Here is a 21,642-nt window from a genome sequence, read left to right on the forward strand (position 1 = left end):
TGAAGAACTTGAAGTTACAAGATGAATTTAATTCTTCTCAGGAATTCATTCTTATCCTATAGGAGAGGTTGTCATATGTTCAAGATACGAGGAAGGAACTTCTACAAAATTAGGATAATAATGAGAAAGTACCCTTAATGAAAGATTTCAGAAGTTGAGTCGAGAGAACATGGTAATGAGGAATGAAATGCAAGCCCTAACTATGAGAATGTCAAAGGATATTGAAGACTGGAAGATGAATGAAGAAAATCTTGGGAGATCTCTGAAAGATAGATCTGAAGAATGTATCTGGTTGGTTCATGAGAATGATACGTTGAGAACTGATTTAGTGCAATCCCAAAGTAATGAACAAGAACTTGAAAGACAAATGATAATTTTGAGAGATAATCTGATTGCTGCAAGTGAGTACAAGGACAAATTCAAGGCTAGTTCAACACATCTTGATGAATTATTGAAAAGTCAAAGACAGAATGGAGATTCCAATGGACTTGGATTTGAACAAGGTCAAAGTTTTGGTACTGTAAATGAAGATCAAAACCAGAAGGCACCCGTAGGGCAACTTAATGCTTACAAATTTAATGGTAGATGCTTTGTTTGTAATAAATTTGGTCACATGGCTAGGAAATGTAGAAATAGAGAAAATCAGAACTATAATTTTGCTCCTGGTCAATGTTCTAAATACAATAAGTATGGTCATAAGACAAAAGATTGCAGAAGGAATGTTAAATGTTATTCATGTGGAAAATTTGGACATATGGCTAATCAATGCAGGTCAAGCAATTATATCGGTTTTAGCAAAGTAATTCAAAAGAACAATGTTACATGTTGATGCCCTCCTAAATGACACAATGTTAGTTTATGATCAAACAACACAAAACACACAAGACATTAGAGTTAGTCAATCAAAAACTAAAACATGAAGGCATTCCAAAGGAGACACTAAAAACATGCTAATGAATCTAACTAAAGAAGTAAGACAATGAGATATCTCCAACTATCTCTTAACATGATATTAGCTCCTTTCTCCCTTGTTCCTCTCCTCTCCAAGTTCCAAAATAGTGTAGCTCTCAGCAGCTTTTTGCACTATGGATGCTTATGGAGGATTGAGATTTGTAGAATAGCTCCAAACATGAAATGAAAAGCTATTTTTAATGCTAAAATGATTGATTTTACCAAAAAGACAAGATTTAGTTATGCTATGCTAAATGCTCTCTAAAATGGCTATAGTCTAAATGCTTACAAGTTTTCAGGATCTGGATTATGAAGGAATGGGCTCTATTTATAGGAAAAATGGAGCAATGGATGGTCAGGATTGAAAGGTTTAATCAAGGGTCAAGCTTGAAAGTTGGGGACCCATGTGCACAATTTGCACCAATGAAATGGTGGCAAGTGTCAACATAAGATTGGGTTGAGAGAAGAGGTTGGAGGCATTAAATGCCTGAGGAGACCTCATGGTTATCTAGAAGGTAAGGGTCAAGCCTAAATTAGGATTACCCACTAGATTAGGAGTTAATGCAAGGATAAACCTTTGTGCAAATGATTAAGAGATAATCATGGTCAAAGCATTAATGACCTGATGAGACCCTTGGGTTGAGTAGAGGTTGAGTCAAAACAAATGTTTTAACCATGTGGAAGGGTTTGAGTTAACCATTAATGGTTATTGGAGACTTTGGGGATTAAGTGGTTGAAAGTTGGAAGCCTTTAATGGTTTTCAAAGACTTTGGGGTTTTTGGTGGTTGAAGGTTGAAAACCTTCAATGGTTATCCAAGACTTTGGGCCATTTGAGAAGTGACTCCCTTTTGCTTATGAATGTGACAATAATTAGGGGATGGATTAGGCTAATTAGGAAGGGGTTAGAAGAATCTAGAAGGGGATTAGATTTTTCAAGTGGATTTGGTGGGTGAGGGAAAATAGGATTTTATTTAAAATAAAAATTCATTTATTTCAAAATATGTGCAAGTTGCATTTGTAGGAAAATGCAAGTGGGGTGGGGATAATGATTTAAATAAATGTTTTATTTAATTTATTTAAAAGAGGAAAAGGGGGATTTAATTAAATAAATTGATTTTATTTATTTAATTGATTTGTATTTGGTTTAATGAATTAATTAAAATAAATTGAATAATTTATTTAATTAATAGAAGAATGTTTGGGGATAAATTAATTAAATATTAATTTAATTAACTGATGGCTAGTGGATTTTTAATCAAATAAATACGAAATATTCATTTAATTAAAATGGACAGATTTATGTGACTACATTTGCCCCTCTTTGAGACGGTGCAGTTTATCGCATCGTTTCAAAGAAAGAAAAACTGGTGTGAAGAAATGCCCCATAAAATGTAAATTTAATGGGTGGTATGCCCCCTCGAGAGATGGGCCGATAAATTTTGAAAAATCGGACGATCTCTCGAAAAAGAATGAAAATTGGCAGGGTGGTAGAAGAGAAGAAGTTAGGTATACTGGTGAAAAATAGAAGAAATCGGGGGAAACAGGGAGAAATGGGAGGCTCGGGAAGTTCACGGGGACCACGGCGATGAGCAGGGCGAAGTTACGATGATAGCGGGGGGGTATAAATGGGGTGAAAGGGGTGAAAAATAGGATCATTTGTGACCGCGACCAGTTGAAAACTATAGCTCTGACAGTGACAGTTGGAGGAGCAAGGAGGAGCGAAGATGCCGTTTCCGATTACTGAGCACCGATTTGAGTGAGTGCGACGATTCCAGCGCCCAGCTGACTATGGACCAGCGGTACGCAAATTCGAAAACTTTCTTTTCATGAATTTTTAATATGTTTTTAGCTGAGTCCAAGTCAAGTCGGAGCAAGAGCGCTGGAACTATGGTTTTAGCGCTTTTGCTCCATGAATGAGCGCTATTGTGCCGCAATAGCGCTTTTATAAGCTAGTTTGGGCGCTTTTGCTATTAATTAGCGCTTTTGTCAGCAAGTTTTAGCGCTTTGGACAAATTAGCGCTATGGTAGGGTCAATTGAGTGCTATTGATGGGTAATAGCGCTATTGTATAGCGTTTTTAGCGCTTTTGGTGTTTTAGCGCTATTGTAGAGAGGTTTGAGCGCTATTGATGTGATTGTAGTGCTATTGTGTATAACTAGCGCTATTGTAGATAAAATAGCGTTTTTGCCTTAGGATAACGAGATGCCCCAGTTTCGGACAAAATAAATCTCCCGATGACTAACGATTGATGGATGGCGAGGTGAAGTGGGAGTTGTTTTGAACCATAGCAGCCCGATGAGACTTAGGTCATTTGTTAGGATAAATGTCTGTTGAAGTCTAGGCGGCCATGATTGCTTACTTGTTGAGACCCGAAGATACTTGATCAAAGTATCCAATGATAGTCTAGGTTTAAACTTAAGAAAGTTTGATAACAAAACAACTGATGGTGGTTGGATGAATGTCGATGTGCAGGAGGATCTGCGCGTGTTGCAGTTACGCGAGCGCCACCCCGCGACACAGGGATTGTGAGATCGGTTGACACAGATAGAGATAGACTGTATTGCAGCTACTGGCCTCTACGAGGTGATGCATATGCCCATGATTCGGATGAATCACGGCCTGATCACAGCATTGGCAGAGCGATGGCACAGTGAGACGTGCACGTTCCATCTAGCTCAAGGAAAGATGACGGTGACTTTAGACGACGTGTGGCGTATCCTTCGGATTCCGATTCGGGGGCAGCTGGTGACATATGACAGATCCTGGGGGACGGTGTCTTGTCAGCGGATATTTGATGAGGACATATACATCGATGATGGCTCGATCGCATGGGAGGATATAGCGGCACTATATGAGCCCCTTCCAGCAGTTTTGTCAGGGATTGTGGGAGGACTTCTGTGTCCAGACAGGCGGTCACATGGATTGGCGGTCAGGTGGGGATAGGTTATAGAGATGATGGTGATGGAGGGGACCCGATATGCCTGGGGGCCGTGCGTGTTAGCGCACATGTATCAGGAGTTACACGAGGTAGTGTACCGGGGGCGGGGGTCGCTAGCAGTGGGCATGACGCTGCTGCATGTGTGGGCATGGGAGCACCTACCAGTGACTCGACCAGTGAGTCTCAGATTTCGAGCCGTGGACCAGCCATACATGTTTATGTATAGTGGCATGACGAGTCAGCCCCACTTGGGGAAGTTAGAGTGGTGGCGGCGGGCATTGGATGACCTAGATGCAGTGATCTGGCAGCCATACTTAGAGTGTGAGCCATGGGAGGATGATGCAGAGGCACTACCTTATTGCTTCATGACCCGATTCCTCATTGGGAGGACCTCTTATCATGTGGAGAGACAGGGGCCAGGACGGGTGATGAGGCAGTTTGGACGGCAGCAGGGACTGCCTAGCGGATCAGGGGAGTATGCACGAGTGATCCGAGAGCGGTATGCATGGGGTCCAGTGCTACCGTATGATCAGGCACTGGCAGAGTTCCAGACACTGCAGGCGAGGCCATGGGACTTACGACCGAGGGTCGTGGATGCAGGGGTTACAGCAGAGTATACACAGTATCGGGCGGCGCACCCGATTCTATGGATATCAGACCTAGCGGAGCCAATCCCAGCTTTTGAGGATGAGAGGGGACGGGGATGAGGACGGAGAGCAGGAGGTCGAGGAGGAGTAGGAGGAGGAGGTGGAGATGGAGGTGGTGGAGGAGATGGAGGTGGAGGAGATGGAGGAGGAGATGGAGGAGGTGGAGGAGGAGGTGGAGGAGGTTTGGGGATGCCGAGGCAGCGGAGAGGGAGAGGTGGACTACCTCTGCAGATATCACAGGGACCTTTGATGCAGGGAGGAGTGCAGCTGAGTGGGAGGGGGATGGAGAGAGAGATCCCAATGGATACAGGTGCAGGGATGGGACCTAGTGGTGGGGGTGATACAGGTGCAGCAGCCATGGATATGGGGGAGGGAGCTACTGGGGATCTGCAGGAGCATATGATAGGTTATTTGCAGACCCGGGTGGAGAGATTAGAGGCGGAGGTAGCAGCTAGGGATGTGCAGCTATTTGCACGTGAGTCGGAGCTGATAGTGGTGCTGCGGGAGAGAAATACTGCAGTGGAGAGATTGGCGGAGCTGCAGGAGAGAGTCCGAGCGGGAGTAGGAGCACAGGGTCCTACAGGGGAGATTATGAGGCAGTTTGGGCGAGCACAGGCTGAGATAGAGTATTGGCGAGGTTTATATGAGTAGGTTGTGCCATTCAGTCAGCGAGCTCTCAGTTATACCCAGATGTGGCAGACGAGATCCGAGCGATCACAGAGGATGCAGAGCAGTGGGGGAGTGATGGGTCCTTTGAGGCGGGATAGATCAGGAGATGCAGAAGGGAGTGGGGGTTCGATGAGGCCTCCACGGAGAGATGGATCAGGTGGTGCGGGTACCAGTGGTGGAGCAGGTAGGGGTGGTGCAGGTACAGCATCTAGTCAGAGCGGCATTTGAGAGAGCATTTTTGCATATATGTATTGTATCATTGTCTATTTTTGGACTGTATCTTGGATGGCTCTTGGTAGCCGATTTTGTAGACTTCATTGTACTCTGATATATGAGTTGATATATATGAGGAGATCCCATATTTATGATGATTATGCATGTGATTATGTATGGATGTTTATGCATGATGATGATTTTATTGTTTAGATGGATATGTGTACATGTATGCATTTGATGAGATGTTTCTTTTATGCATGTTTTTATGATGATTTATGATGTTGTATACTGACATATGAATGCAGGTTTATATGTGTATGATGTATTTGATTTGTGATGTAATGCTTTATGTACGGAATGCCATGATGATGATGTATGCTTATGATGATTTATGAACAGGATTTATAGTGTTTCCTATTGCTATGCAATGATAAGATGATTTATATGACGATGTTTGAATGAATGATGTTATGTATGAATATGCATCTAGATGTGTTTTAGATGAATGTAATATGGAGAAACAAAATGTAAAGTACAAATGTTTATATGATGATGCCTAAATGAACGCAGATGGATAAACAAATGTAAAGTACAAATGTTTATATGATAATGTGTAGAATGAATGCATACGGATAAACAAATGTAAAGTACAAGTGTTTATATGATAATGTGTTTTAAATGAATGCATACGTAAAATGGATATATGAGATGGTATGAACCAATGTTTGGTAAACAAATGGTGTTTATGATCCTAAATGCGTTTTAAATATGTTTGTAAGTATAAATGATAATGGGATGATACGATAACTAATAGGTATAATAACTGCACCTTAACGTAATGATAATGAATGCAATGTGAATGAATCTTACAATGAGCATAATAAGATACTTAGTAATGGATGAATGCATCTTTTAACTATAAAGAAATGAATGCAAATGATGAATGATGAAAAGATAATAAAATGATAATGGATAATTGATATGAAATGAATGCTTATTAAATTATTTAATACAATCAAAGACAATTTAATCCCATGAATGGATCTAATTATTGATGATTGATACAATGATGAAAATGATTTGAATGAAAACGAATGTCCATAATGATTTTAAATTTTTAAACGACATGAATGGACGTAATGCAAGATGCACCTAAATGTGATGATGATATGATCATGAGGAATGCAAGGTTTTTAAGACTTTGCATGATGCATTGATGATGTATCAGAGTACTCGGTCGTGATTGTATCCAAGATCAGCTTTTATTAATCATTTTTGCATGTAAAAACCTATATATGAATGAATGGATGGGTGTTATGCAACGGAATGCAAGATATAAACAGATGAGGTGAAATGACGATCCATAGTGCTCTATTTTCATCATTGAGCTTTAAAATGTTGGAAGAGAATACAAGCATCTTGACACAATGATTCAAGATGACCTGAGTATTTCTTTCATGGATTTTAATATAGCAAGTTAATACAAACGACTTGATATAAGGGTCAAGTCGACCAAAGTATTGCTTGCGGAACAGACAAGGATTATCTCCTTTCATATATGACCTGGATCATCCTCCTTGATCTTAGGCTGATCAGATCCTGAGACAAGTGCATACCGTACTAAGAAATAAAACCTTTATCCAATTTGGAGGAAGAGGAACCAAAGAAAGAGCATTGTACCTGCAACCAAACAGTATATATACATAAAGAATAAAGAATAAGGATCCTTGGTAATGGTTCATGCTCATATGGTCGAGGTATACGCTGTAGTCAGCAAGCCGTAGTGATCTATGACTGCATTTTGCATAAGATCACGTAGCTTAGTGAACTTCCCACGTAGACACCATTAGTACATGCCCCAGAACTTCATCGGAAATAATGCGCAAATGATACAAAACAATGCTAAAAGATTCCGATATAGATAAACGAACGATTGTACTCACAAATCAACCAAGTATTTGATAGCTTAACATAATTTTCTTGTCAAAGAAAACGTCATCTTGTCTTTGTTTTGGTAAGGAAGGATGCATCCTTGTTTAAAGACAGGTTTAGATTGTTGAAGTCGATTGTGTTGGTTTGATTGGTAAATGGTCAGTGTGTGAGTAGTTGTCAATGTTTATTTTGTATCTGATCGGATGAGTATGTACAAGGTGTTGCCATGTTTTTGTGTGATTCTTGATGTTTTCTGATGTTTTTGGATTTTGTATTGTTTTTGAATGTTGTTGGTATTTTGTGAGACATTTTTGAATGTTTTTGGTATTTTGTTGAGACATTTTCCAATGTTTTTGGATTTTGATGATTGCTTGAATGAAGAACTGAATGAATCATAAGACAATGTATAATCCACTTCCATCAATAGTTTAAAGGCATTGCCCCCAGTTTTAGACATGACTTATGAAGAAGCGGGATGCAAGATGCATGAAGTATTTATCATAATTGCAGAGAAATAACAAGCCATGTTTTTTGGATGGATGTATGTGTGCATGAATGTGATCGCAATGAGCCTGAAAGATACTGGAGCCATTGCCTTTACGAGTGGCGCCTGTTTGCCAGGTTTTCACCATCGTACTTACCCAAGGTGCCACCGGAGTGTTTGTTCACCGTTTGGATGCATGATTTTTCTTTACTTTTTTGAATGTTTTTGTATTTTCTTCAGGACATTTTCTGAATGTTTTTGGTATTTTCTGGTATGTAGGGGAGCCTGATGCTCTGTACACCTTAGGTATAAAACCGTTTGAGGTGCATGCTATTGATTGGATCTGCGAGTGGTTCTCCATCTGATGTAGCCAACTGATATGCCCCGGACCCAAATACAGCAGTGACAACATATGGGCCCAACCAGTTTGATTCAAACTTGCCTTGATGTTCTCTATTTGGTTGGTTGCGAGGATTCTCTCGAAGAACAAGATCACCTACCTCAAATGTACGAGATCTAACTCGGTGATTGTAGCTTCTACTCATGCGCTGCTGATAGACTTTGAGGTGATTGTATGCAGCTTGTCGCTTCTCATCAAGTAACTCTAAGTCCTGAAGACGGGATACTCTGTAGGCTTCATCATCGATGAGATTGTGCAAGGAAACCCGTAGTGATGGGATCTCGACCTCAATAGGTAAGATAGCTTCAGTACCGTAGACCAATGAATAAGGAGTTGCACCTGTAGGGGTTCGAATGCTAGTGCGATATGCCCATAATGCTGGATTCAATTGAACATGCCAATCACGGCCGACATCATTGACTGTCTTCTTTAGGATTCTTAATGTGTTTTTATTGGATGCTTCGGCCTGACCATTGCCTTGTGGGTAATAGGGAGTGGAAAAGCGGTGTTGGATATGAAATTTCTCACAAAGTTCACGGACATCCTGATTTTTGAAAGGAAGACCGTTATCTGTGACGATGGACATGGGTACACCATACCGGCAGATGATGTAATTGAGGATGAATGAGGCGATCTGCTTGCCGGTGACTTGGGTAAGTGGAACAGCTTCGATCCACTTTGTGAAATATTCGGTAGCGGTAATAATGAATTTATGGCCATTGGATGAAGATGGATGAATCTTACCCACAAGGTCAAGGCCCCATTGACAAAAAGGCCATGGTGTTGTGATTGGTTGCAGTTCCTGTGTTGGTGCATGTATCAGGTCACCGTGAACTTGACATTTCTTGCATTTCCTGACAAAGTAGTAGGAATCCTTTTCCATAGATGGCCAATAGTATCCAGCTCGCATGAGTTTCTTGGCTAGTGATGGACCACTTGAGTGAGTCCCACAAATTCCTTCATGTACCTCTTCCAAAGCCTTTGTTATCTCATCTTGTTCCAGACACCGAAGGAGAGTACCATCAAGACTACGTCGGTATAGGGTTTCGGCAATAATGGTATATCGAGCAGTTTGGCGAATGAAGGTTTTTCGTTGGTTATTTGATTGGTTGGGAGGAAGGGTGTGATTGCGGAGATAGGTGTAGAACTCACCGTACCATGGGGATTCAGAACCGACAAGGCGACATATCATTTCGGATTCGGGGATATCATAAGCAGGAATCCAAAGCTGTTCTACCAAGAACTCGTAGCGTGTTGAATTTTGTGGAAGATCTAGGAGAGATGCGATGGTAGCCATGGCATCAGCAGCTCGATTCTGATCTCTTGGTATCTGCTCAAAAGTGATAGTAGTGAATGATGTCTTTAGACTGTCCACCATTTGTTTGTATGGCATGAGTTTATCATCCTTGGTTTGATACTCATCTGTTGCTTGTCGAATGACTAGTTGGGAATCGCCATATACTTGTAGTTCTTGTAATTTCCATTGTATGGCTAATCTGAGTCCTGTGATCAAAGCCTCATACTCTGCTATATTGTTGGTGCATGGAAATATGAGCCTGTAAGACTTCGGGATGCTATCACCTTGAGGTGTGATAAACAAAATGCCTGCCCCCGAGCCATGCCTAGTGTATGAACCATCAAAATATAGTTTCCATGGTTGTACTTCTGTGATCATGAATATCTCTTCATCTGGAAAATTGGAAATGAGGGGATGATCGCCTATGAGTGGTGCATCGGCCAACTGATCTGCAATAACCTGACCTTTGATAGCTTTACAGTCCACATACTTGATGTCAAATTCACTTAGAATCATCACCCATTTGGCCAAGCGGCCTGTCAATGCTGCTTTGTTAAGTAAATACCTGAGTGGATCAATCTTTGTGATGAGTTGTACCTTGTGTGTTAATAGATAGTGCCGCAATTTAGTGGCTGCCAAGATTACTGCTAGGCAAGCTCGCTCAATAGGTGTGTAACTGAGTTCATAGCCAACCAGTGTGCGAGAGATGTAGTATATAGCACATTCTTTGCCTTCTGCATTATGTTGTGCCAGTAGTACACCTAATGCTGTACTTGTCGCTGAGATATAAAGTAACAACGGTCTACTTGGATCTGGTGGCATCAGCAATGGTGGATTCATGAGATAGTCTTTAAGTGCCTGAAATGCTTGCTGGCATTTGGCATCCCACTGAAAGCGGATGTTCTTGTGTAGCAGGTGTGTGAATGGGTGACACTTATCAGCCAATTGTGCAATGAATCTTCGGATGGATTGAAGCCGTCCTTGTAGTGTCCTTAGCTGACTGATATTCTTTGGAGGTGGCATGTCCATGATTGCTTTTACCTTTGCTGGGTCGACCTCAATACCTTTGCTTGAGACAATGTATCCTAGAAGTTTCCCAGAGGTCACTCCAAAGACACATTTCTTTGGGTTGAGTCGAACATGATATTGTTCCAGTCTATCAAAGATTTGATCTAAGATGTGGAGATGTCCTTCTCTAGTAAGTGATTTTGCTAGTAAGTCATCCACATAATCTTCCATCATGGTATGCATCATGTCATGGAAGATGGTGGTCATTGCTCTCTGATAGGTCGCTCCTGCATTCTTTAGACCGAAAGGCATTACATTCCAGCAGTATGTGCCCCAGGGACATGTGAAGGCTGTCTTATGTTGATCTTCGGGGGCGATCTTTATCTGATTGTAGCCGGAAAAGCCATCCATGAGTGAAAGCATCGCATGTCCTGCTGTTAGATCCACTATGATGTCAATATTTGGTAGGGGGAAATCATCCTTAGGACAGGCCTTATTTAGATCTCTGAAGTCAGTACAAATGCGGATGCCCCCTTTTGGTTTGCCGACAGGCACAATATTGGAGATCCATTCTGCATAATCAATTGGTCTAATGAAACCAACATCCAGGAGTTTCTTGAGTTCGGTTTTGACTAGCACGGCAATCTGAGGATGCATCTTACGAAGCTTCTGCTTGACAGGTTTGGCTCCTTTTGCTACTGTGAGATGATGCATAACTAAATCAGGATCCAGCCCAGGCATGTCTGCATATGACCATGCAAAGTTGATCTGGCGCTTCTGGAAGAACTCTATGAATTGAGGCTGTTCCTCTGGAGTAAGAAGAGATGCCAGATGTATGATATGAGGGTTTTCAGGAGTCCCCACATTGTATTCTTTGGTTTCCTCGATAAGAATCGTTGATCGTTCCTGTTGTGTACTAGCAGGGAGGATGTCAAACCCTTCATCCTCAGGTGCCTCAAAGAGGTTTTCACCGTTGGATACGCTCTTTCTTTTTACTTTTGTGGGATCAAGCAGTGCCACAGTGTGGTTTTCACTGGAAGATCCATGTTTCATTGTTATATTTTTGCAGCTGAAAGGTTTGGCATCTGCCCCGAAGTATGCTGCGCTATTAAGTTCAATGGCGAATCCAGCTTTGTGATCCCCGCTTGGTAGATTATCCCGTAATTCCAAAAAGTCAATGATAGCCTCATCGTTTTGGAAGAGATCAAGACATGGGGGATTTGGTTGGTTCCATTCGATGAGTTTAGGGTGGACAATGGGCATTACTTCATCGACTACATTAAGTTCGTTAGAGGTATCAGTGAGGGTCAAGACAGTGTGGTGAAGGTCGTTGATGGTACTTTCCTTGTCAGAATCAGGTGTAGGATGAGACGTAGGGTCTGTGGAAGATGTTTCCAGCTCAGGAACCCAAGTGGTCTTTATCTGTGCTTCTCCGTAAATAGGGATGTCTTTGCATGGTGGAGGTGGTGATGTGTCTTCCTCATCTGAAGTATTAAGCTGTACAGAATCAAATTCCCACTCATGTGAGTCGGTCTCTGAATCACTTTCCAGCATCCGATTGCTATACCATACTGGGATGTCTTTGGAGTTAAACACGACAGGTGTGATTGGTTTATGTATCTTTGTAGTGATCGGTGCTGCAGGAATCGTGATGGGGTTTAATGGATTTGTCACTGGAAGTATCGGCAGTGTTGATTTAGTGACTTCTGTTGGAATGGATGGTGCCATAGATGCTGCTGCGGGTTCCAATATAGTTGTTGCTACAAATGGTGTTGCTGATAGGATTACTGGTTCATTTGGTGGGATGAATGATATTGATGACGGTTGTGGTGGGGTTGTGAGCCTCGATGGGGAAGTGGGGATAATTTTTGATGGTGCTTTGATTACGAAAGGTGTCCTCTTTGCAGTAGGTGGGCAAAATGGTTTGCTGGGTTTTCCTTTGAATCTGAGTTTAGGAAGGACTTCTTTTACAAAGCCTAGGCCTGTATTACCTTTGGGCTTGAATTCTGGTAGCAGAGGTTCATGTCGTCCTTGTTTGCAGTATCCCAAAGCACTCTGACCATCATATCCCATTCTTTGCATAATGAGGAGGCCTTTGCCATACTGTTCTGTAGGAAGTGTAACTCGCGGTTTATCAGTGGTGATGGGATCTTTATAGATCCATTCCGCTAGGTCCTCATCTTGTGTCTCTTCCTCTTGACTCTTTCCAAGGATGAAAGGCGTCAAGGCACATGCAGGCATGATTAGTGGTTGCTGGAGTAACTGCTGTGGTTTACCATGTGTTCTAGGAGAAGTGGGCATTTGTCCCACACAAAAGAGCTGACTCAAGTTGTATTCTCCAGGACCTTCCTCTGCGACTTTCATCTTAAGCTTTTCTTGCTTGGGTATAGGGGTGTTTGAACTGGCAAGAGAGGCGGGATTTACATATGATGTGGAGGAAATGGCTTCCCTATTATTAGGAACAGTAATCTCTGGTTGATGGCTGATATTATGGCAAAATGCAAAGGGATTTGCATCGCCCAGGATTGTGATCTCTGCACCATTATGTGGGAACTTGATACATTGATGGTAGGTAGATGGAACAGCTTGCATGGCATGTATCCAAGGTCTCCCTAATAATAGATTATATGGCAGAGGAAGGTCCAGAACCTGACAAATGATATGCTTTACCACAGGGCCTACTCGGATTGGTAGTACCACAGCTCCTTTGGATGAACGCTCTGCATCATCATAGGCCTTGATGGTGATCTTCTTGCGAGGATCCACTGATTCTATTGCATATCCCAATGTTGTGACCAACTGTAGTGTACAGATGTTTAGGCCTGCTCCATTATCTATCAAGACTCGCTTGATCTTGTGTTGGTTGACAAAGCCTTCAATGTGGAGTGAGGTGTTATGAGGTTGTTGGAACGAAGAGTTGTCACTTTCGGAAAAAGTGAGACAAGGTGATGACTTTAGATTTCCAACCATGGCTTGAAATTGGTCTGTGTTCAGGTTTGCAGGGACTGACGCCTCTTGGAGTGCTTGATCCAAGATTGTTTTATGAGATGGTGATAGGCGTAATAGCTCTAAAATGGATATAAGCACAGGCGTTTTGTCTAATTGTTCCACAAGATTGTACTGCTTTGGGATGGAGGTGGTGCCTTGTGGAGCTGCCTTGATGGTGACCTTGCCACGACGTGTAACAACATTGCAATTTGAGGTGGGATTTTTGAAGGTTATAGTTGCAACTTGTTCACTGGCATCATACAGGTGATTGACAGTGTAATTATATGCAGCTTGCGTATAATCAGTGGTATCAGGACCTCGTCTGGAAGTGGAAGGACCCCTTTGATCTTGCGATGGAAGTGGATTCTTGAACATCTGATGATCATTATTGGTTGTTTTTGGGTCATGCCCTTCAATTTCAATTTCTCCTCGATCAATAAGATCCTGAATGAGATCTTTCAATCGGTGACAATTACTTGTCTTGTGTCCTCTTCCTTGATGGAACTCACAATGTTCAGTATCTCTCCACCATGCCGGTTTGACTTGAGGCTCATAATTTGATAACTTAGGTAAAGTGATCAAATTCTGAGAAATGAGTTGTCGCATCACTGTTTCAATGGGTTCCCCTAAGGGAGTGTATGTGCGTTTTTGTTTTTGTGGACGAGGTCTTGGTTCATCATGAGATGTGATGCGACCTTGATTAAGAGGAACATTTGTGTTATTTTGAGGTGGAGGATTTTGTCCTGCAAACCGAACCACAGGTTGTGCATTTTGGACAGTTCGAGCATCCACAACTCCATCGTTGACGATATTCTTATTCTTGTTCCAGAAGTTCGGTTTATCGCTATTGAAGCGCGGGCGAGGACCATCTTTTGGTTCATTAAAGATTTTGATGAGTCCTTTTTTGATGAGTGCCCTTTCACATTTTATACCTTTGGTGATCATACCGTTAAAAGAATCTGTATCTTTGACATCCAGGTGAAATTCTATTTCTTCGTTTAAGTTGGAAATGAAAATTTCCACTAGTTCTCGTTCAGGTAACTGAAGAGAACGTCTGCTAGACATTTGGCGCCATCGTTGCAGGAATACTAAGAATAATTCACCTGGTTTTTGTTTGGTGTTGCATAGATCAGCCATGGTGATGTCGCGTTCAATATTATAAGAGTAATGAGATAGGAACTTCTGGATGAGTTCCTCAAATGTTCTTATGCCACCTGGTAGTCGGGAAAACCATGATGTGGTTGTTCCTCCCAAGCTTTGGGGAAAAAGGCGCATTAAGTATGTGTCTTCATATGCGACTTCGAGACAAGCGGAATGAAATTCTCGGACATGATCGCGGGGATCTCCCTTTCCTCTATATTTTTCGAATTTTGGTGTTTCGAACCCGCGTGGAAAGGGTGGCATATAAAGATTCCTATCAAATGGATAGGGACAGATGTCGTTAAGTGAGAATTGATTGGTCTTAACACCACTATGAAGTTGTTGGGCGAGATTCTCAACTTGTTGCCGCAACATCTCCATTTCATTAGGAGGAGGAGGTGGTGGGTTACCTCGAGGGATGTTATATCTGATGGGATCTCTACGCCTTTCCTCCTCATGGTGACTTTGTCTTTCTGATGCTTGTCTTAATTGGGCAAGATCAAAGCCTGAGGGGAGTTTGGCTCCTTCTTGAGCGAGTTTTAAGAAGTGAGCATCTGCGTTGCTCCTTAGTATTTCATCAAATAATCTGTTAAAATGAGGATTATGTTGAACCCTTTCGATTGTTGAAGGAGTGGGTGTACCTAGGTTTTCATCATTCCCATTTCCTCCAAGTGCTTCTTGAAATTCATTGAGGTTGTCCTCTTCTTCCTCAATTTCTATTTCTCGTTGCCTTGATCGTGATCGGGTTTGAGCCATTTTGTTTGCAAGTTTGTTTTGAAGTTGATTGAAGATGATGATGAGTTGGTGATGAAATGAAAGATTGATGATTGGTGATTTGTGTTGTATGGGGATCTCTAGCACTTTAAGGTAAATGTAACGGAAATTCCTTCTTTGAATTGCTTGTTTGTTTTGATAAGATTTGATGTGATAAGGTGCAGAGAAATCTGAGATGTGTTACAGATTTAACTACCTAGTAATGAGAGGATTCACTCATGAACTAGTTTTAACCTACGTAGATGTGTCTCTTAGGATGAGCTTATCCTAGATGTAGAAACAATCTAAAAAGTGATGTGATGTGTTTGATTTCAAGCAATATCTAAAAGAGAACTTGGGACAAGAACCTCTTAATGTTTTGAGAGTTGGGACGGATTGATGATGGAGTGATGATGTATGAGTGAGATGATAGATGAAAATGTTTTCAACTACAATAAAAACTTTGTGTTACAAATGGGACAAACTCTATCTCTTCCCTTTCAGGCGTTGGTGGCACTTCTCGAGCTGTGTTGTAGGTGATATAGATGTTTGGGAAGAATTTGGGGTTAATCTTTCCTCCTTGATTTTTGTGATAACTCAAAGCTCTATATTGCATAAAAGCTCTGTTGTTCAATGATTCTGAATCAAACTCGTTTGTTTTACCTTGAAGGTATAGACGCATGCGATGTAGAAAGACTCTATGTGAGACAAAGATTTGTCTATTGAGATAGAAGAATTTCCTCCTTTTGATCAAAGCCTTTGAGCTTAGTGGTCTCCTTTTCAAGGTGATATTCTGATGACACTTCTTCTTTCGCAAGATGTGAAGAATGGTCATAAAATTTGACTCTTTGTTGTTTGCACTATATTTTTTTTTGGTTGTGTTGACAGATGTTGGATGAATACTTTGTTTTTTAGGATTGATTTTCTGATTTTTCTTTGACAAGAAAACAAAGCAAGCACACAAACACAAGATTGTAGCCTCAAAGGCACAAATGAGTATGGGTCTAGATCAACCCAATTCTTGGACTTGTTTTTGACCCTTCCTTTAGATGTATTTTAAGGTGTATTTCCAAAGCCTGAAGTCGGCTCAATTCGCACTAGGTCTGTAAAATGAACACACTTCAAACACTCTTTATCCCTAAGGTCAAATGGCTAGTTGTGATAAATTTAGCCCACATCTTGATATTTCTTCGACTTTGGTACTACATACCTTATGAATCCCGCCGTGGCAGGTAAGGATGTGATATACTAAGTCTTGCACGAGCATAACAAATAGATGATCCCTATGATGGGGGAGTCACCACTTTTATCAAGCCACAAGTGACCTTTCAAAAAGCTATGTTTCTACTCAAGGAAATATGTATGGTGAGTATCTTGGGAGCAAAACCATCTATGCTCTTGCACTAAATTATACCTCAAATATCCTCAATCAATAGAACAGGTGGGCTACTACTTAAAGGTGTTTAGTCATGTTCGATGGCTTTGGACATAAGTTCATTCTGCAGTGACTCACTTAAGAGCCTTGTAACTGGTGGTGGGGCCCATTTGTCCTTTCGGCCAATTACACTGTAGGAACAGCTATACCCAAGGCTACAGCTTTCGCTCTCACCTGATTTCTATAGCGGCTCGAAGGATTTACCGCTCGAGGTCGTTCCCAAGAGTATCGATCCCTTGGCAGGCCTCTCTTAAAAAATAAAATTTTGAGTGTTACTAACACTTTTCTCTTGCACCTAGGACCACGAGAGCCAAGGGAGAGGATAGTGTGTGTTAGAAGTAGGTCCACTCGACTGACTTTTGTGCACAAGCGTGCCAAACACGAAACTCACTTGTTCTTTTTAATCCATCATGGCAATATGATCTAACTATTTGGAGATGTTGCTCCAACAGTCATGGTGTTCTTTTTAACTTCAAAGGCAATGTGTTTTGTAATCTAGAATTGGGAAATCCTGGTCAACTTAATGAAAAACACGTTTTGCTTTGAAGGAAAATTTGTTTGCCAAAAAAAAAAAAAAAAATCAAAAACAAGTGGTTTGTTCTTCTTTTTTTTACCCAAAAATTGAAGTGTGGCTTGTAAATTTTAGGTCCCAATTGATGCAATGAAATCAAATTTTGTGTTTGTTAATTTTAAGCACCAAAGAAAATGAGGCCTAACTAGAAAACAATGAAAAACTGTTTTTGTGTTTTTAAGCTCTTTTTAAGCACTTAAATGAAAATTTTTGTGATTTTTGTTGGGTTGTTAACCTGCACAAAGAAAAGAAACAAGTTAATAAAATCAATGCTCAAAGGGGGGGCTTCCACAAGCCTAAATTCTGATTTTTTGGTTACAAGTCAATTTGGGCGACACTCTGTCACAATAGCGCTATTTTGTGTTTTTGCAGAAGCGCTGATTCATACAATAGCACTAGTCTGCGTGAGCAGAAGTGCTAATTTAAACGGTAGCGCTGAAAGAAGAGAAAAATCCGAGAAGACAAAGGCGCTGGAAGTGTGTCAATAGCGCTGAAACTGTGACAATAGCGTTGGAATGTTGTCAATAGCGCTGAAACCTTTTCAATAGCGCTATTTTAGGGTCAATAGCGCTAAAAGAAATTGTTGCAACAGTGCTAAAACGCGTTCAATAGCGCCGAAGCGCGACCTGTGTGGCAATTTCAACAAGCAAAATGTTAATTTCAAAAAAAATGATCAGAAGGTTGCGTGTTCGAGTCACGTCGGGTTCACCAAATGATGCCCTCCTAAATGACACAATGTTAGTTTATGATCAAACAACACAAAACACACAAGACGTTAGAGTTAGTCAATCAAAAACTAAAACATGAAGGCATTCCAAAGGAGACACTAAAAACATGCTAATGAATCTAACTAAAGAAGTAAGACAATGAGATATCTCCAACTATCTCTTAACATGATATTAGCTCCTTTCTCCCTTGTTCCTCTCCTCTCCAAGTTCCAAAATAGTGTAGCTCTCAGCAGCTTTTTGCACTATGGATGCTTATGGAGGATTGAGATTTGTAGAATAGCTCCAAACATGAAATGAAAAGCTATTTTTAATGCTAAAATGATTGATTTTACCAAAAAGACAAGATTTAGTTATGCTATGCTAAATGCTCTCTAAAATGGCTATAGTCTAAATGCTTACAAGTTTTCAGGATCTGGATTATGAAGGAATGGGCTCTATTTATAGGAAAAATGGAGCAATGGATGGCCAGGATTGAAAGGTTTAATCAAGGGTCAAGCTTGAAAGTTGGGGATCCATGTGCACAATTTGCACCAATGAAATGGTGACAAGTGTCAACATAAGATTGGGTTGAGAGAAGAGGTTGGAGGCATTAAATGCCTGAGGAGACCTCATGGTTATCTAGAAGGTAAGGGTCAAGCCTAAATTAGGATTACCCACTAGATTAGGAGTTAATGCAAGGATAAACCTTTGTGCAAATGATTAAGAGATAATCATGGTCAAAGCATTAATGACCTGATGAGACCCTTGGGTTGAGTAGAGGTTGAGTCAAAACAAATGTTTTAACCATGTGGAAGGGTTTGAGTTAACCATTAATGGTTATTGGAGACTTTGGGGATTAAGTGGTTGAAAGTTGGAAGCCTTTAATGGTTTTCAAAGACTTTGGGGTTTTTGGTGGTTGAAGGTTGAAAACCTTCAATGGTTATCCAAGACTTTGGGCCATTTGAGAAGTGACTCCCTTTTGCTTATGAATGTGACAATAATTAGGGGATGGATTAGGCTAATTAGGAAGGGGTTAGAAGAATCTAGAAGGGGATTAGATTTTTCAAGTGGATTTGGTGGGTGAGGGAAAATAGGATTTTATTTAAAATAAAAATTCATTTATTTCAAAATATGTGCAAGTTGCATTTGTAGGAAAATGCAAGTGGGGTGGGGATAATGATTTAAATAAATGTTTTATTTAATTTATTTAAAAGAGGAAAAGGGGGATTTAATTAAATAAATTGATTTTATTTATTTAATTGATTTGTATTTGGTTTAATGAATTAATTAAAATAAATTGAATAATTTATTTAATTAATAGAAGAATGTTTGGGGATAAATTAATTAAATATTAATTTAATTAACTGATGGCTAGTGGATTTTTAATCAAATAAATACGAAATATTCATTTAATTAAAATGGACAGATTTATGTGACTACACATGTTATGCATGCAACAAGATTGGACACATAGCTGAGTTTTGTAAAAGCATAAATCCACCAGTTAACAATGATGGATCAAATGATAAAGGGAAAGAGAAGGTCGATGAAATCTAGTAAGATAATAACAAGAAATGGGTCAGGAAGTCAGATGATCAATCAACAAATAGAAATGCTTTGGTTACTCAACCAATAGAGGAGGTTACTCCTGCACTAGCAGGAAGCTCATATGGTAGCTGAGGTGGATGCCTTAGAGGTAGGCAAAATTCATTATAATACTGCTTGTGCCTCGGGAAGAGGTTCTGGAAGATGTTCCAGACATTGGAAATGCTTATCCAACATGGAGATGTTCGACCGAGATCCGATATATTTCACTGGAAATCATTCATATCAATGATGGATTAGGGTTTCTTGGAGGTTAAAAGGTTGAATCCACTTCATTTCTAATCACCTTGCATTCAGAGCGATTTAGAGCGAGTCTAAGGCAATTCCGTGCAATCGATATCTTCTTGAGCTCTTTCACCAGTGATTGGAAGAGTTCTTTAAGGTTTCACCAGCAACTATTTCTCAGGTATTTATCTTTCATCATGCAAGTGAGATCATCCTTTGCACCTACTTTTATTGCAAATCCTACTGTTGTTGAGGTAAAGGATTGTCCTAGGCCTATTTTCAAATGATGTCCACATATTTCCACCTTGGATGATTCGGTTGGTGCTTTTTCCGGTGTCCCAGAAGGAGTTGTATATGTGGAAGATGTCAGAGCATACATTCACAACCACATAGAGGATTTGGGCACCAATGATATTAAGAGCATGTATATGAGTGAGTTAATGGGAGACTCTGGAAAGATCAAGCCTGAGTACAAACACATTGAGGATCTAGGGTTTACCAACATTATGGATATTCCTGTATTTGAGGATGAGATTGTCATATATGTTTTGAGCAGAGTGCATGGAGAATTAATTTGGTTGGATAGACCTTATAAGATCTCAAAGGAGGCCATTAAGGCCATCACCGGTTTGTCGTAGATTGGTCAGCATCCGGAGAAGAAGATTTCTAATGATCAGGTTAACAAGCTCACTGACGAACAATGAGGGTTAGCACCATCATAGATAGAGACATCATATTTGGAAGCATGATTATTGGATACAAGGTACCTCAACACAATCATCTTAACTTTGTTTCTAGCTCCTACATTTATGTTGCACATAAGCTCATGAAGGAAAATGGGAAGTTAGATCTACGTGAATGGATGTTAGATGAATTTTTAATTAACCTCGAGAAGATCAAAGGAGAGAAGAAGGGAACATTCCGATATGGAAATCTTATTGTATGTTTGATGCTATTTTTCATTAATGAAACTCCCGGTTTTGGGAAGAGACAGTGGGCATTTGATATCCCAGTAGGAAGGCAACTGAAACAATCTATTGCTACATTGGGTAGTCAGCGAGATGATGAGGTACAGGGTTACTTCAAGGCATTCCAGAAGGCTATGAATTCTCGAGAGAGGGCTCCAAAGAAAATTATTGAGAAATACTCAACCGAGACATGCTTTATGGTTAAAAAGGATGAAACCTTGATGGAAGTAGTCAAACCCCAAAAGATATGGATTGAGGAGATGGGTTATGAAGTTGATGCACAAATTTTGGATGCTTATGAAAAGATGTTAATTGATGCACCTTTTGTTGAAGCTGAGAAATCCTTTGGTACTGCAAAACAGAAGAAGCAAGAGGTTGAAACTAAGTTTAACTGGAAGAAGAGGGAGAAACAACAGAGAAAGGCAAGCAAGTTTGTTGAAAAAGTATCTCAGGGAATCAAGGCATTAATGGATGTTATTCCAGAAAAAGGAAGGAAGAGGAAAGAGCCCATAATTTTTATTGAGCCTATTCCATCAGACTCTGGAACTAAGGATAACAAATCCTTAGCATTCAAGAGGGTATTGAGGAAGAAAGATGAAGAGACTAAGGAGGAAGCTAGGAAGCAACCAGTTAGGAAGGTTACAATCAAGGTACTAGCACAGAAGAGAGCTCCAAAGGAAACACCTTCTGCTCCATCCAGTATTAGAAA

Source organism: Cryptomeria japonica, chromosome 1 (assembly GCF_030272615.1).
Source record: "Cryptomeria japonica chromosome 1, Sugi_1.0, whole genome shotgun sequence".
Taxonomy (NCBI): Eukaryota; Viridiplantae; Streptophyta; class Pinopsida; order Cupressales; family Cupressaceae; genus Cryptomeria; species Cryptomeria japonica.